We start from the raw sequence: 13,213 nt of genomic DNA, 5'->3' as shown, positions 1-13,213 counted from the left end.
TTCCAAGATGAAGAGGAAGCATTGGTGAGCACCCTCTGGGTTCGTCCATTTAACCAATTACAGATCCACCTCACCGTAGTTTTGCCTAGCCCACATTCCATTGCATTGAGCCATGGCAATTGATGTGGTGCCAAACTGCATTAATTCTACAGTGTGGATGCACCCACAGAAACTGAAGGCGTTTCCACCGTCTCGCCAAGTTAAGTTTTAACAAAGTGCAGCAAGAGATGTTTCTTTTCATTCCAACCAATGCATAAGCCTTGCATTGTTCCATCTGTGGGCATTTCCAGGTTTGGCCATTTCCATCCCTCTCAGCCACTTACCTGCCTACCTACCTTCCTACTTACCTACCTGATCCATTTGATAATGTCGGGGTTGCCGGGGGGGGGGGGGGGGTTGATACAAAATGAAAGCAAGTCAGAGACAAAAGGAGAATGAAGATGAATGTGAGTGTTCCCCTGGGGTTCATGGCTGAAGGAATTAACACAGCTTGGCACTCTACCCTAGCTGTGTTTGTTTCCATGGCAACAGCTACGTACATGTTTCAGACTATCTACAGTGACACAGTTGCAGAAATAGTAGCTTGCAGGTTTCTGATATCGCATCAGTGGGCAAAGCAGCACATACACTCTCTTAAGTAAGTGTCAAAGAATTTTACCAATCTACATTCAAATGTCTTTTTTGGGGAATGGATTTGTTTTGAGCAAGCTAGGCTAAGGCTTTGGACCGGGCGTTCGTGGTCAAAGTTGAAAGTTGAAAGTTGCAGAAGGCAGTCCAAGTCGTCGGCATTGATTTGGGCACAATGATGGTGAAACGGGGCTGAATGCCGCCGCATGTAGATGAGGGCAGGAGCTTTTGGATGGGGTTGTTTAAGATGCGCATGGTCACGGCAAGATTGTGCGGGACATTTTCTGTCTTTCTTCTCTCCCATGTCTCTCTCCCTCCCTCTCCTTTTCTTCTTTTCTCTTTAACGGTATAGACAGATTGCTTTATTTGCCTTCGCACGCTGGCTACTGAATCTTGCAAGACTTTAGACTTCATTGTCGCCGAGACCGAGGATGTTTCATTCACAAAGCTCCTTGCAGATTAGAATGACTTGACTGCGCCTGTTGACCGCTGCCTCAATTTGGGAAGATTTGGTGTTGCTTTGTGTTCTTGGACTGCGTTTGTAAATCGCACATCTTTTGTCGTCTGACCCTGATTTGTCTTTGACATTTTGCTGTGACTTTTTTTTTCTATGGGCACCTGAATCAAGAATGCGATGACGGTGGAAATATTGCTTCAATGAAAAACTGTTGCAATATTTCCAGCAACAAATGCACACTTGGAAGGGACAGGATACTTATCTGATAACTGTACATGAACTAAGGAGAAGAAAATGCACAAAGGGATATAAACAGTAGCTTATATTTGAGCTCTAATGATTCTAGCTGTTAAACTGAGTCTCAGCAGATTCAGTGTCTTAATGAGTGGTTCTTGGGATGAGAGAATGTGCTGAATGTGTTGCTCATGTTTTGCCATTTTGATGTCTTGAGATGCAGTTAAGTCAAACATACAATCTGATCTTTCTGTGCTTTTTTCCCTCCTCCCTTTCCATGCAAACTGCTTCATAATTCCCTGAATTCCAACCTATCCCCCTGTTTCCACCTTTTCTCAAACTAGTCCCTTCATAGAACACAACTAGGACTTTGCCCTTCAATTATTATATGAATGATAACAATTTTAAACCTATATAAATATTCAAAAATTCAGGTGTGATTAGCAGTTTTCCTTCACATACATTATATATATATATATTTCCAAGAGTCTACAAAATGAATCAGAAATTATCTGCAACTATATATGAGTGTTGACTAATTTCACCAAATGTTGAGCATTCACTAGAACATTAGACTTCATCCACATTTTTGGTGACCTATCCTCTTTTAAAGTGGATCCCTAGTTTGATCAGAAGTAGAACTTCTCCAGGGTTGTTGTGTTGAGGGAGCTGGGTAGTCTGTAACAGAGTTGAAAGGGGTATTCCATATGCTCATGAACATCTATTTGGCATCTAATATACTACAAGTTCCACTGTCAATTTCACCTCTGGAGAGTTTCCTTTTGTATAGATGACTTGTTGCATAGTTAGTGCCACTTATTTAGTAATGTGCACTCAGTGTGTGGCTTTTCCTCATTCGTGGCTGTCACCAGTAGCTGGTAAAGCTAGGTAGGCAACTACATAGGGCAGTGTTTCTCAACCTTCCTTATGGTATGACCCCGCAATATAGTTCCTCATGTTGTGGTGACCCCCAACCATAAAATCATTTTTGTTGCTACTTCATAACTCTAAATTTGGTACTGTTGTGAATTGTAATGTAAGTATCTGATATGCAGAATGCATTTTCATTCATTGGACCAAACTTGGCACTGGACCAAATCCCCGAAGGGTTTGGTGGGCATTTATCTTGAGTTTTGAAGTTGTAATTCACCTATATCCAGAGGACTGTGGACTCACACAATGATGGATCTGGACCAAACTTGGCTCAAATACTCAGTATGCCCAAATGTGAACACTAGTGGAGTTTGGGGGAAAATAGACCTTGACATTTGGGAGCTGTAGTTGCTAGGATTTATAGTTCAACTACAATCAAAGAGCATTCTGAACCCCACCAACAATAGAATTGGATCAAATTTCCCACACAGAAGGGACTCGCTAGTGCGAACCTCCCTCCAGCCTCACACGCTCACCCCCGCCTGCTCATGCGCGCCACACTGCTATGCGCCGGGCATGCCTGATCTCCCCTCTCTGCTTGGAGTCTCAGAAGCAGCCCTTTCATTGGCTGAGAGGCCATCTGAGAAGCCAGCGCATCACTGCAGATAAGGGCTTTTGGTGGGAGCATTCGCCGTCTGTTTCTAAAAAGAAAGAGAAGAACAGGCAGAGAGATCTTCAGCCTCCTCTGCCGAAGAGGTTCCTAAGACCAGCAGAAATATATGTTTTCTGATGGTCTTTGGAGACCCCTCTGAAACCCCCTCGTAACCCCCCCCCCCCAGGATCCCGACCCACAGGTCAAGAAAGCAGTTTACCAAGTCAGCCATTAACTAGATGATTTATACTATATCGATAGAAAGATGTAACCTGTGTATATCATTGTGGGAGGTAGTAAAAGGCCTTTTGCTGGAATCCTGTTGGTGTCTTATGTATGAGTATGTTCTCTTATGAGGTAGTGGAATTTTTTTATGTGATGCAGAATGGCCACATTCAGTTCAAAGTTGTGAAAGAGGAGTTGCACATGCAGTGCCATTGCGATGGATGTTTATTACTTATGGATTCTTCTGTGTATAGATGTGTTCCACCTTCAAGTCTTCATTTAGTATTTTTTGTACAATGTTGCCATTCAACACATAGGATACATAGCAGAATAAATGTGCAACTCCATGCTATAGAGATTTACATTGTGCAACCCTAATATTAGATCTTGGTCAAAACAAATGAAAATGTGAAAATAATATCTTGATCAATGACTATTCATTGACCTATCCCAAAGGTGATCAGCATACAAAGGCCTGTTAATGATGTTCATAATGTACACATGAGTAAATTGTGCTTCACATGCAGGACAAATTATTTGGCATCTGCATGAACAACACAAAAATTGCAAAGAATTAAAGATATTAAGTTTGTGGTGGGCTTTTACAATAAGAGGAGAGGTCTCTGGCAACAGTGGAGAGTAGAGATATTCCTGAGGATTGAAAGAGAACTTGTGAGTATCTCTGCCTTTCATAGTGCAACATATCATCTAACCCAAACTTTTCCCTGCACGTGTAATTAATGTCTGTAGGCTGAACCATCACAAAGGCAATCTGTCCTGTTCTATCTGATGCTACCATGGCTCAATACAAGGCGTAGCATGAAATGTTTCTGCGGATTTTCAGAAGACTGCTACTCTTGTTGAATGATTCCTATGGTATATTGGGAACTGATGTATTGCTGGGAAATGTTGCAGTGTTCTACATTTTTAACTTGTTGCTTGTTTCATAATGTGGTTCAGGCTAAGTGCTGTAGTAAGGTTAGGAATATTTGACTATCCAGATGCTTTGAGCTACAACTTTCATTATCATACTAGACAGAAGTGTTGGGCATTTGGAGGCAAAAATGTGGAGGGCCACCTTTGTGTTACATAATTTAAATGCACTTATGTATATTGCTTATAGAGACCATTTAAAATGTGAATAATGTGAATCATAGATGAATAGGAATGATGTTTAGATTGTTATTACAATCATTAAGGGTTGACAGGGATTGACAGAGTAATTGTGGATCATCAATTCATACATTAATTCAATCACTTATTATGCTGGTATGGGATCCAAGACAGTTTTTAACAAATTAAAAACAAAGAGTAGCTAAAACCTATTTGATGTTCAACTTGTAATGCCTGTGTGTGCATAACCTTGAGATAAATAAGTTATCCTTTGTGTTTTGGAAATACTATTTTCGTCCATATTAGTTTCCTCCAAATTTAAACCAGTAGACATTTGGATCCAGGATTGGCCTTCCTTAGGGAAGACCTTTCTGCTTGATTTGGGATGGTCCCTCTTCCCACTATATACAACAACTAGTCTCCTTCAGCAAGATCCCTCTATGTAACATTTTTATGATAATGAAGGAGCTATCATAAAAGACAATTAAGAAGAATCTATTTTCACCTCCCAGTGGTGCATGCGAAAATTTGGATCCAGTCTGATGTACAACAAAACATTAATTTCATGGAATCATAGAGTTGAAAGAGACCTCATGGAGCATCCAGTCTAACTCCCTGCCAAGAAGCAGGAAAATCTAATTCAAAGCATCCCCGACAGATGGCCATCCAGCCTCTATTTAAAAGCCTCCAAAGAAGGAGCTTCCACCACACTCCGAGGCAGAGAGTTCCACTACTGAACAGCTTTCACAGTTCACAGTAGAGGAGCCATTGCCTGCAAGTTCTGGCAAGGAGATGTCTTTCTGTCCTGGCAATGGATGGGTACAGCTGGTCGCAGACAGGTGGCAATGAAGAGCAGACAATGTAGGTCAATGAGTGCAAGTTGAAGCTGGTGGACTGTCAAAGCATGAAGATCCTGGACCAAATGAAAAGGTCAGGAAAAGCATTCTCAGAGTATTGCTTTGGTGGCAATCAGTAACTTATATGGGATGCCATATAAGGTTGGACTTCCCTTCTCAGCCCTGCAAGAAAATAATTTCTCTGCCAAAGGATTAGACCTGTAATTTTGAGCCATGTTCTACAATGACATTGTTGAGTCTTCCTGGAAACTGGCTACTCTGCAGCAGTGGTATGTTTGGATCCACTCCTTTTGCCACCTGATGCAACTGCCTCATCAGGCCTCTCGAAAGGGCCAGCCCTTCTAAGACTATTAGATAAATATGTATTCTGGCAAAGGGAATCCTTTATAAGAAGATATGCTAGGATCTGAGTCCTCTGATGTATTGTTAACTATTCTAGTGTAAATTACCTGTCAGCTACATATCCAAATATTCATATGCTTTGACTAGTATCAAACTTCAAATACTACTATAATCATGGTTGAATATTGTGTGTGTGTTCTGTTTAGAAGAGAGTCTGATTATTTTTCTCTGTTGTAGTTAGAATAAGAATATAATTCGCATAGCTTTCAAAAGACATCAAAATACAAGGCAGGCAAGCATGAAGCAAATGTAATGACACTTCCCATATTCATTTCAGATGATTTAGGCACACCTATGTTCTTTTTCCTTTACTTTCAGAAAATGATTTGGTTGGATACTCTGGGATAGGCTGCCATGGATGTAATACTCAACATGGAATGTCACCAGCATGGACTATGGAGTGTCCACTCCTGCATTGTTATTGTAGTTGTTCTTGGTGGTGGTGGTGGTGTTTATATTTGGCTTCTCTGCCAAAGGAGACTCAAAGCAGGTTCGTAGCATCAGATCTCCTCCACAGTATCAGAATAAGTTAGGAGTTACATAGTGAACTCCTGGAATATTGGACTTTGTCTGCTATTTTCATTTTTCTGGCAGATGGACAACAGTGGATTTAGTCTAGTAGTTACAAGGAGTCGATATGCAGCGAGACCATAGGGCGTAAAGATCAGAGGTGCTGAAACAAAGTGTCTGGGGTCCAGAACACCATCTGGATGTGGGTCTCCTATGTTGCAACCTGAAGGGAAGGTATGCAGAAAATAAAACTTTTTCTTGGAGAATGGCCACTTTTCATTAACCATGCAGCAGCAAACAGGCACTAATAAGCAGGGATGTGTTTTGCCTGTTTAAATCAGCGGTGTCTAAACTGAACTTTAAAAAGCAAAAAGATTAAAACACAATCAAGGCTAAATACTCACATTTTCTTAATCTTAGGCTGCCATTTGAAAATGTGAATTAAATAAAGCAAGAATCCGATTTTCCACATGTCAGTGGGATAAAAATGACCCTCCGTTTGTGTGGATATAGGAAGGGAGTGCTGTTTTGAACCATTTTTAAAATCAAATCAACCAAGCCTACTTCACCAGGTCCTTTCAGGCTGTGACATTTTACTGGCAGTCACTGGCAAATGGGAAGGCATATGGGGCGGCTCATGGTGCCCCACGTGCTCTCCCTCCTTCCCCCATCATGCAGCATTGGCACCCTATCCCTGTCCCCATTAGATGGGGGAAAGAGCGGCAACTGTCCCTGTCCCCATCAGATGTGCATTGCCCTGCCACTCTTTCTACCATCATATAGCGGAAAGGGGAGGAAAATGTGGGTAGCTCAGTCAGAGCTATTCTCCCTGTGGTGCAGGAGGGAATACCTTCTGGTGCTTCCCCTCCATTTTGTCATCTGATGGCGTTCAGCAGGCCCTGTCGAAGTTGTGAACGAAAGCAGCAAAACAGGTCTATTTTGCCCAGTATGAAGAGGTTCTTAGTCTTTTGTCTCTGACTCATGTTGGTGTGGAACTTTAGGTTCTAAGTCAGGGATCCCCAAACTCGGGCCCACAGGCCAGATGCAGCCTTCCAAGGCCATTTACCAAGCCTCAACCCTAAACTTTAGACTTAGAGTCACCCTAAGTTTGAAACAACTTGAAGGCACACAACAACAACAATCCTAATGGACTATCTCATCAGCCAGAAGCAAGCCCACATTTTTTTTTGAAATACTGGTAAATTTATGTTGGTTGAAATTGTTCTTCATTTTAAGTATTGTATTGTTCTTTCAAATTTAAAGTATTGTATTGTTCATATCATATTTGCACTACAAATAAGATATGTGCAGCGTGCATAGATAGGAATTTGTTCATGTTTGTTTCAAACTATAGTCTAGCCTCCCAACAGCCTGAGGGACTGTGAAGCATCCGTCTGTTTAAAAAGTTTGAGCCCCCCCCTGTCCTAGGTTTTCAATTTTGTTTTTAGAGTAGATGTGAGAGTCCAGAGCAGGGGTCCTCAAACTAAGGCCCGGGGGCCAGATACAGCCCTACCCGGCCCTCACTCAGGGTCAACCTAAGTCTGAAATGACTTGAAAGCACACAACAACAACACAATCCTATCTCATCATCCAAAAGAGGTCCATACTTCCCATTGAAATAAATGTACATTTGTTAAAATTGTTCTTCATTTTAATTATTGTATTGTTTTAAAGTGGTTTTTTGCACTACAAATAAGATATGTGCAGTGTGCATAGGGATTCATTCATGGTTGGTTTTTTTTTTCCAAATTATAATCCGGCCCTCCAACAGTTTGAGGGACTGTGACCTGGCCCTCTGTTTAAAAAGTTTGTGGACCCCTGTGCCTAGAATCTGTACCTACAGTTAGCTCACTATGGTTTGATTCCAAACTCATGGGAAGTATAAGGGTTGAATGAAAAGTAATGCCTCCACCTTCGTAACACCTCAACAGATGGCAGTACTGGTATGCGGCAGGTACTGGCTTGTTCAGTAGACCCTCCTGTACAGTTCCATTTTGGCAGGAAGCCTTAGCATTGAACGGTTGTGTTGTTAAAGTGTGAAGTATGGAACCCTGCACAGAAGGTCAGTCAATGTGACTTAAGCAATGTGTAGTCATTGAATTATTGATAGCAGAAGGTGTCACCCCAAAGGAGATTCATCAGAGAATGCAAGCTGTTTATTGTGATTGTGTTGATCTGAGTACTGTGCACCATTGGGCAAGTGAGTTTAAAGAGGTTGAGTTGTGAACATCTGACTTGCATGACAAACAAAGAGTTGGATGTCCTGTGACAGCAACCACTGAGTTTCACAAGCAAAATGTTGACAGATTAATTCAGGATGATCGTCGTATCACTCAGAGAGAAATTTCAAGCATAATCAGCATTTCACAAGAACGTGTGAGCCACATTATTGCTATGCTTGGCTATCAGAAGATCTGTGCACGATGGGTACCCAGGATGCTGACGCCTGAAATGAAAGCGCACAGACTTGAAACTTCAGAGACTGGATCTCACCACCGTACGACATCCTCCATACAGTCCAGATTTAGCACCATCTGACTTCCATCTGTTCCCAATAATGAAAGAAGATCTGTGGGGACATTGTTATGCTTCTGATGAAGACATTGAGAGAACTGTGAGACGCTGGTTGCGGAAACAGAGTGTTGACTTCTTCCGCGACGGCTTCAGAAAACTTGTTCATCATTGGCAGAAATATATCCAATTGTCTGGTGATTATGTGGAAAAGTGAATAGTGGTAGTTAAAGAGCACATTCTAAGGATTATTTCTGTGTTTGATTTATTAATATATTCCCACCTAAGTAACAAAGGTGGAGGTATTACTTTTCATTCAACCCTCGTATTATGTGAAATAATCGAGACAGTGTTTCTTCAGCAATGGTAAACCTAGCAATAACAAGCTTCCAAGTGGGAGCAGAAGTAGTATTATATGGTGCTTCTTAATACTCTCGACCCATATAGCCTATGCAGAGAAGACAAATGTGCTAAAAGCTACTGGGAGTACCAAGAGAATCAAAATAATAATAATAATAATAATAATAATAATAACCAATGCAGGTGCCAAACAAAATCACCCACATAGTGACAGGCCTGAAATTAATCTGAAATGGAATCATATAATCATTATTTATTTATTTATTCATTTACTTCATTTATACCCCACCTTTCTCCCCCTCAGGGAACTCAAGGTGGCTTACAACTCCGGTACAATTAAATACTGGTAAAATCAATAGTAAAAACAATAACATACCCCCTCCATTACAGTTAATAAAGATTCAATAAACACAAGAATCTCTGCAATTAGCCATAGTTTTGCTTAGAAAGGCAATGTTGGCAACTGAACTATAGTTGTTGGTATTTTCCAAGTTCCTTCAAAAGTGATTTATTTATCATCTCTTGTAAAGAAATTAATTCCAGCCCTTGTAACCTTAGAGGCTTGCCCCTGAGCTTAATAAACTTATATATGTCTACTACCAACCATTCTCTCAAGTGGTAATTTGCAATCTCTTGATAGAAACTGGATTTCCCTTCTCTATTTGATGTAATAAACCAAGAAAGGCAAAGGTCAGAGACAGCTGAATGAGTGAATTTGACCATGTCCTTGAGTGCCAACAAATGAAAGCCATCCAATAAAAGTACAAATCAGTGTTCTGAATACGTTTCTGAAATTGCTTGCATTGATTCTGGAAAATTCATTGCATAAAAAGAATGATAGACCACAGAAGTACATTTTTGAGATACTTGTCCGCCATTATGGATCTTGTCACTGACTGAAAGGGGGCCGTGGTGGCACACTGGGTTAAACCGCTAAGCTGCAGAATTTGCTGACCAGAAAATTGGTGGTTTGAATCCACAGGATGGGGTGAGCTCCCGCTGTTACCCCAGCTTCAGCGTAGCAGTTCAAAAACATGCAAATGTGAGTAAATCAATAGGTGGGAAGGTAACAGCACCCTATGCAATCGTACTGACCACATGACCTAGGAGGCATCGGTGGACATTGCTGGCTCTTTGGCTTAGAAATGGAGATGGGCACCACCCCTCAGAGTCGGACTCAACTAGACTTAATGTTGAGGAGAAACCTTTACCTTTAGCTTTACACTGGCTAAAAAACCTCAAATTTCCCAGTTGCAAACAGAGTCATTAAGTCATGCTGATTCATGACAATTGTATCTCTACTGACTTACACAATTTTAACTTGTGAACCACTTGGGAATGTTTTGCTAAATTTAATTTGTGTTCTAATAGTACTTTTGCTGTGGTACTTTTCTCTTGGTTGGTAAAACACATTCCTGAAGGAAAAAAATAGAATATAGAATTACTTTTGGATTGATTTCTTGTTTTGAAATTTAGGAATTTAATTGGAATGGCTTGTTCATGAAACATTCATTCACAATCCCATAAATTGCAGCTCAGGTCCTGAATCATTCCCATTTATTCAACTCCTAAAGCACAATTATCTTAAACTACACTGAGCTTTTGTGGACTACTGTAGATAGACAAATAGCTTAATGTAGCATAGGAAAAACTTTTCTACTTATCCCACATCTGCCTGGTTCACTTTTAATTTCACTATATCCAAACATTTGGAAGTAATTTAATGTATGAAGTGGTAGGAAAACACAAACATTTTAATCCCTGAGAACTTCCACTCTCTCCTTTTGACAATTATTTAAGAGAAGGCATGGAAAGCAGAGAGAAGGAATAGGAGGAAGTTATCCTCTGAGAGACATTTAGGTATTTCCTCAGAGGACCTCCATGAGTATTTTTGTTGGTCATGCTGGTTCTTTGTGGGAAGTTTGACCCAATTTTATCACTGATGGAATTCAGAATGCTCTTTGATTGTAGGTGAACTATAAATTCCAGCAACTACAACTTCCAAATGCCAAGGTCTATCTCCCCCAACTCCACCAGTGTTCACATTGGGGCATATTGAGGATTTATGCCAAGTTTGGTCCAGATCCATCACTGTTTGAGTCCACAGTGATCTCTGGATGTAAGTGAACTACAACTCCAGAACTCAAGGTCAATGCCCATCAAACCCTTCCAGCATTTTCTGTTGGTCATGGGAGTTCTTTGTGCCAAGTTTGGTTCAATTCCATCGTTGGTGGAGTTCAGAATGCTCTTTGACAGTAGGTTAAGTATAAATCCCAGCAAGTACAACTCCCAAATGACAAAATCAATCCCCCCAACCCCACCTGTATTCAAATTTGGGCATATCAGGTATTTGTGCCAAATTTGATCCCGTGAATGAAAATGTATCCTGTATATCATATATTTACATTACTATTTGTAACAGTAGCAAAATTACAGTTACGAAGTAGCAACGGAAATAATTTTATGGTTGAGGTCACCACAACATGAGGAACTATATTAAGGGGTCACAGCATTAGGAAGTTGAGAACCACTGTTTTAAACATTCAATGCAACCTAAAAATATCTGACAAAATGTTATACCAATCTCAATGATACAAAATTTGAAAACACCAACAGTCTTGAAATTATTCCTTGAAACATGAAAGGGAGATTCACAATGACCTCTCTAATGATAATGCGGAGTAGTTGCTCATTTTGTCCCAATGGTTCCCAGCCTGTGGTCCATGGACCACTAGTGGTTCCCAAGAATGAAAATATGGTTTGTGGCCTCACCACTACTACACCGTTGCCCCAAAACCACATGATAAAGAAGGTGACAGGTCTTGTGAAACCCTCTTATAGTGCCAAGGCAATGGGGATGTTGTGAGGGAAGAGACTGACTACCCACGAAAGATTACTACTACCACATCAGCTCTAGATTATTAAATATGGTTTTCTGTGGGTGAGCAGATGGCGACTACTGGATGGCATATGTTCTGTATCAGAAACTAGAGCTGATGTGGTCTATCCAATGCAACTTTTTGAATCAGCACTCCAAATAACCAAATTGAATCTAAATTTGACCAAAAACTTGTTCGTAACCCTTTTGGTACTAATGTTGGTCCCTGGTCAATGTGGTCCCTGGTCAAAAAAAGCTGGGAACCACTGGTCTACCCCTTTCACAGAAGAGCCCCCCACCCCTTTCATTTGAAAATCAACCAACCAACTGGGGGCACAACCGTGTACATTACCCAAGATTTGCCAGAAAGACTTCATCCACCCCTAATAAACCCATTTCCATTTTCTGAAATTTGGAGTCCCACAGCTGATAGCAGCAGTACATGCAGAACTGAAAGCAGATTTTACTGTGCTTTTCGGAGAGGGTTTCATTAGTTTTTAAGTAGAAGCTAAATTGACAGAGTACCTTTTAACTGGAATTCTTGTTTTTCTGTGTACACTTATTGTCCTTTTGCCTGATAAAGGGGTAAAGTGCAGCCCAGGTTTCAGAAAGGGATACCTGATTAATCTGTCTGCCAGGTGCATATGGAAATAAATTAGCAAATGTTCCATCTGGGACTGAACTACTGCAGAGATGATAAATTATTGCCATCTTCCATGGCTGTATTACTGAAGCATCAGTGGGTTCTTCCGTTCTTGCTGAAAAGCTGATCACATGAAATCTCCATGGTTCTGGAAGGAAGGCAGTGTTTCAATTTCTGAGACTTGAAAGCTATTTTCTATTGTTTATTTATTTTTATGTTATGGAATGAATACCCTAGCTTTCTCCTGAAATGGCGTTCCAAGGTGTCTTACAATAATTTCCAAAAGACATGCCCCTGAAACATTAATTTACCAAAATTTAAAAAGGGGATTAAAGGTCATTGTTATTTAAAAATATGCTTAAAATAGTTAAAACCATTTAAAATATTACCATAGTTACTAGAGTCTAATGAGCCATCAAATCTAATGCACACCTCAATTTTCACAACCCAGAAACAAACAAAAAAAGTATTTGCTGTCTAATGGAATGCACAATACTAAAAAGTGCACTCTTTGTAATTCGCCCCAAAAATATGCATTACAGTGCCTGTATGCTTAGAATTCCTTCTTTTAAAACAAAAGTCTTAGGACACTAAAGCAAAAAAATGCATTATTTGTAACTGAGAACACCAAAGCTTTCAGCAATGGAAAAGAAAACCTTGGAGTGCATCTGTGCTCGAGTATGAGTCCACTTCAGTTGCCTTTGTTCAATGCTATGGAGTCATGGGGGCTGTAGTGTTATAAGGTCTTGAGCCTTCTCTGCCAAAGAATGCTGATGCCTCCCCAAACTACAAATCCCAGGTGACATACAGCTATTTATAAAACAAAGTACAGCCAAAATTAAACTTTCAAAACCTATCTTCATCAAAGGTA

General features: G+C 40.4%; 1 protein-coding gene across 1 annotated transcript in view; it reads left to right on the top strand.

Moving 5' to 3' along the window:
• Nucleotides 1-572: 572 nt before the first annotated feature.
• FOXN3 (forkhead box N3) overlaps nucleotides 573-13,213 on the top strand; it is a 251,710-nt gene continuing 239,069 nt past the window's right edge. The window contains exon 1 of the mRNA XM_067462955.1: nucleotides 573-637. The gene's annotated coding sequence lies outside the window, so the exon portion shown is untranslated. The remainder of the gene's footprint in view (nucleotides 638-13,213) is intronic.

This window comes from Anolis sagrei, chromosome 1 (genome assembly GCF_037176765.1).
Source record: "Anolis sagrei isolate rAnoSag1 chromosome 1, rAnoSag1.mat, whole genome shotgun sequence".
NCBI lineage: Eukaryota > Metazoa > Chordata > Lepidosauria > Squamata > Dactyloidae > Anolis > Anolis sagrei.
Note: the sequence above shows the minus strand (reverse complement) of the source record. Positions and strands in the feature narration are given on the sequence as shown.